This window comes from Cyprinus carpio, chromosome B24 (assembly GCF_018340385.1).
Source record: "Cyprinus carpio isolate SPL01 chromosome B24, ASM1834038v1, whole genome shotgun sequence".
Lineage (NCBI taxonomy): Eukaryota > Metazoa > Chordata > Actinopteri > Cypriniformes > Cyprinidae > Cyprinus > Cyprinus carpio.
Window position 1 is genome coordinate 7,427,680 of NC_056620.1, and position 5,488 is coordinate 7,433,167.

A 5,488-nucleotide genomic window follows, 5' to 3' on the forward strand; every position below is an offset into this window, starting at 1 on the left:
GGCTTTCTTTCTGTTCATTTGCTTAGTTGCACTAACAGAGTGTTTCTGTCCACAGAAGCGCTAAACTGAGCGTTTTATGCTTACTAGCTCAAACATATGTTCATGATCATAAAACTAATAACTCACTGAAATCTGTTTTCTGCATTGCTAAAACATTTCATTTAAGATGTTAGAAACATCTTTCATGTGGGCAAGCTTATGTCTTAACTTTGCACAAACTATCATTCTCTGACAGAGAAAGAAGGTTTTCTCAAACTGTGGGTTTTCTTTCTGATAATTTGCTTAGTTGCACTAAAAGAGTGTTACTGGTCATAGAAGCGCTAAACTGAGCGTTTTATGCTTAGAAGCTCAAACATATGTTCATGATCATAAAACTAATAACTCACTGAAATCTGTTTTCTGCATTGCGAAAACATTGCATTTTTAGATGTTAGAAACATCTTTCATGTGGACAAGCTTATGTCTTAACTTTGCAGAAACTATCATTCTCTATCAGAGAAAGAAGGTTTTTAGCACTTCTGGGCTTTCTTTCTGTTCATTTGCTTAGTTCCACTAACAGAGTGTTACTGGTCACAGAAGCGCTAAACTGAGCGTTTTATGCTTAGAAGCTCAAACATGAGTTCATGATCATAGAACTAATAACTCACTGAAATCTGTTTTCTGCATTGCTAAAACATTTCATTTAAGATGTTATATATATCTTTCATGTGGGCAAGCTTATGTCTTACCTTTGCACAAACTATCATTCTCTATCAGAGAAAGAAGGGTTTTCAGCACTTCTGGGCTTTCTTTCTGTTCATTTGCTTAGTTCCACTAACAGAGTGTTACTGGTCACAGAAGCGCTAAACTGAGCGTTTTATGCTTAGAAGCTCAAACATATGTTCATGATCATAAAAAACTAATAACTCACTGAAATCTGTTTTCTGCATTGCTAAAACATTTCATTTAAGATGTTAGAAACATCTTTCATGTGGGCAAGCTTATGTCTTAACTTTGAACAAACTATCATTCTCTAACAGAGAAAGAAAGTTTTTTCAGCACTTCTGGGCTTTCTTTCTGTTCATTTGCTTAGTTGCACTAACAGAGTGTTACTGGTCACAGAAGCGCTAAACTGAGCGTTTTATGCTTAGAAGCTCAAACATATGTTCATGATCATATAAAACTAGTAACTCATTGAAATCTGTTTTCTGCATTGCTAAAACATTTCATTTAAGATGTTAGAAACATCTTTCATGTGGGCAAGCTTATGTCTTAACTTTGCACAAGCTATCATTCTCTAACAGAGAAATAAGTTTTTCAGCACTTCTGGGCTTTCTTTCTGTTCATTTGCTTAGTTGCACTAACAGAGTGTTAGTGTTCACAGAAGCGCTAAACTGAGCGTTTTATGCTTAGAAGCTCAAACATATGTTCATGATCATAAAACTAATAACTCACTGAAATCTGTTTTCTGCATTGCGAAAACATTGCATTTAAGATGTTAGAAACATCTTTCATGTGGACAAGCTTATGTCTTAACTTTGCACAAACTATCATTCTCTGACAGAGAAAGAAGGTTTTCTCAATCTGTGGGCTTTCTTTCTGTTAATTTGCTTAGTTGCTCTAAAAGAGTGTTACTGGTCACAGAAGCGCTAAACTGAGCGTTTTATGCTTAGAAGCCCAAACATGAGTTCATGATCATGAAACTAGTAACTCACTGAAATCTGTTTTCTGCATTGCTAAAACATTGCATTTAAGATGTTAGATACATCTTTCATGTGGGCAAGCTTATGTCTTAACTTTGCACAAACTATCATTCTCTAACAGAGAAAGAAGGTTTTCTCAAACTGTGGGCTTTCTTTCTGTTAATTTGCTTAGTTGCACTAACAGAGTGTTACTGGTCACAGAAGTGCTAAACTGAGCGTCTTATGCTTAGAAGCTCAAACATATGTTCATGATCATAAAACTAATAACTCACTGAAATCTGTTTTCTGCATTGCTAAAACATTTAATTTAAGATGTTACAAACATCTTTCATGTGGGCAAGCTTATGTCTTAACTTTGCCACAAACTATCATTCTCTAACAGAGAAAGAAGGTTTTTTCAGCACTTCTGGGCTTTCTTTCTGTTCATTTGCTTAGTTGCACTAACAGAGTGTTACTGGTCACAGAAGCGCTAAACTGAGCGTTTTTTGCTTAGAAGCTCAAACATTATGTTCAGGATCATAAAACTAATAACTCACTGAAATCTGTTTTCTGCATTGCTAAAACATTTCATTTAAGATGTTAGAAACATCTTACATGTGGGCAAGCTTATGTCTTAACTTTGCACAAACTATCATTCTCTAACAGAGAAAGAAGGTTTTTAGCACCTCTGGGCTTTCTTTCTGTTCATTTGCTTAGTTCCACTAACAGAGTGTTACTGGTCACAGAAGCGCTAAACTGAGCGTTTTATGCTTAGAAGCTCAAACATGATGTTCATGATCATAAAAATAATAACTCACTGAAATCTGTATTCTGCATTGCTAAAACATTTCATTTAATATGTTAGCAACATCTTTCATGTGGGCAAGCTTATGTCTTAACTTTGCACAAACTATCATTCTCTAACAGAGAAAGAAGTTTTTTTCAAGCACTTCTGGGCTTTCTTTCTGTTCATTTGCTTAGTTGCAACAACAGAGTGTTACTGGTCACAGAAGCGCTAAACTGAGCGTTTTATGCTTAGAACCTCAAACATATGTTCATGATCATTAAACTAGTAACTCACTGAAATCTGTTTTCTGCATTGCTAAAACATTTCATTTAAGATGTTAGGATCATCTTTCATGTTGGCAAGCTTATGTCTTAACTTTGCACAAACAAACTATCATTCTCTAACAGAGAAAGAAGGTTTTCAGCACCTCTTGGGCTTTCTTTCTGTTCATTTGCTTAGTTGCACTAACAGAGTGTTACTGGTCACAGAAGCGCTAAACTGAGCGTTTTATGCTTAGAAGCTCAAACATATGTTCATGATCATAAAACTAATAACTCACTGAAATCTGTTTTCTGCATTGCTAAAACATTGCATTTAAGATGTTTGAAACATCTTTCATGTGGGCAAGCTTATGTCTTAACTTTGCACAAACTATCATTCTCTACACAGAGAAAGAAGTTTTTTTTCTCAAACTGTGGGCTTTCTTTCTGTTCATTTGCTTAGTTGCACTAACAGAGTGTTACTGTCACACAGAAGCTCTAAACTGAGCGTTTTATGCTTAGAAGCTCAAACATATGTTCATGATCATAAAACTAGTAACTCACTGAAATCTGTTTTTTTCTGCATTGCTAAAACATTTCATTTAAGATGTTAGAAACATCTTTCATGTGGGCAAGCTTATGTCTTAACTTTGAACAAACTATCATTCTCTAACTGAGAAAGAAGGTTTTCAGCACTTCTGAGCTTTCTTTTTGTTCATTTGCTTAGTTGCACTAAGAGAGTGTTAATGGTCACAGAAGCGCTAAACTGAGCGTTTTATGCTTAGAAGCTCAAACATATGTTCATGATCATAAAACTAATAACTCACTGAAATCTGTTTTCTGCATTGCTAAAACATTTCATTTAAGATGTTAAATACATTATTCATGTGGGCAAGCTTATGTCTTAACTTTGCACAAACTATCATTCTCTGACAGAGAAAGAAGTTTTTCTCAAACTGTGGGCTTTCTTTCTGTTCATTTGCTTAGTTGCACCAACAGAGTGTTACTGGTCACAGAAGCGCTAAACTGAGCGTTTTTATGCTTAGAAGCTCAAACATGAGTTCATGATCATAAAACTAGTAACTCACTGAAATCTGTTTTCTGCATTGCTAAAACATTGCATTTAAGATGTTACAAACATCTTTCATGTGGGCAAGCTTATGTCTTAACTTTGCACAAACTATATATCATTCTCTAACAGAGAAAGAAGGTTTTCTCAAACTGTTGGCTTTCTTTCTGTTCATTTGCTTTGTTGCACTAACAGAGTGTTACTGGTCACAGAAGCGCTAAACTGAGCGCTTTATGCTTAGAACCTCAAACATATGTTCATGATCATAAAACTACTATATGCTCACTGAAATCTGTTTTTCTGCATTGCTAAAACATTTCATTTAATATGTTAGCAACATCTTTCATGTGAGCAAGCTTATGTCTTAACATTGTTTTAACATTTCCATTCTACAGAGAGAGAGAAAGTTTGTTTTTCAGCACTTATGGGCTTTCTTTCTGTTCATTTGCTTAGTTGCATTAACAGAGTGTTACTGTTGACAGAAGCGCTAAACTGAGCGTTTTATGCTTAGAAGCTCAAACATATGTTCATGATCATAAAACTAATAACTCACTGAAATCTTTTTTCTGCATTTCTAAAACATTTAATTTAAGATGTTAGATAAATCTTTCATGTGGGCAAGCTTATGTCTTTAACTTTGCACAAACTATCATTCTCTAACAGAGAAAGAAGTTTTTTTCAGCACTTCTGGGCTTTCTTTCTGTTCATTTGCTTAGTTGCACTAACAGAGTTTTACTGGTCACAGAAGCGCTAAACTGAGTGTTTTATGCTTAGAAGCTCAAACATATGTTCATGATCATAAAACTAGTAACTCACTGAAATCTGTTTTCTGCATTGCTAAAACATTTCATTTAAGATGTTACAAACATCTTTAATGTGGGCAAGCTTATGTCTTAACTTTGTACAAACTATCATTCTCTATCAGAGAAAGAAGGTTTTTAGCACTTCTGGGCTTTCTTTCTGTTCATTTGCTTAGTTGCACTAACAGAGTGTTACTGTACACAGAAGCTCTAAACTGAGCGTTTTATGCTTAGAAGCTCAAACATATGTTCATGATCATAAAACTAATAACTCACTGAAATCTGTTTTCTGCATTGCGAAAACATTGCATTTAAGATGTTAGAAACATCTTTCATGTGGGCAAGCTTAGTCTTAAACAAAACAAACTATCATTCTCTAACAGAGAAAGAAGTTTTTTTTCAGCACTTCTGGGCTTTCTTTCTATTCATTTGCTTAGTTGCACTAACAGAGTGTTACTGTACTCAGAAGCGCTAAACTGAGCGTTTTATGCTTAGAAGCTCAAACATATGTTCATGATCATAAAAACTAATAACACACTGAAAACTGTTTTCTGCTTTGCTAAAACATTGCATTTAAGATGTTAGAAACATCTTTCATGTGGGCAAGCTTATGTCTTAAACTTTGCAGAAACTATCATTCTCTGACAGAGAAAGAAGGTTTTTTCAAACTGTGGGCTTTCTTTCTGTTCATTTGCTTAGTTGCACTAACAGAGTGTTACTGGTCACAGAAGCGCTAAAACTGAGCGTTTTATGCTTAGAAGCTCAAACATATGTTCATGATCATAAAACTAGAAACTCACTGAAGTCTGTTTTCTGCATTGCTAAAACATTACATTTAAGATGTTAGAAACATCTTTCATGTGGGCAAGCTTATGTCTTAACTTTGTACAAACTATCATTCTCTATCAGAG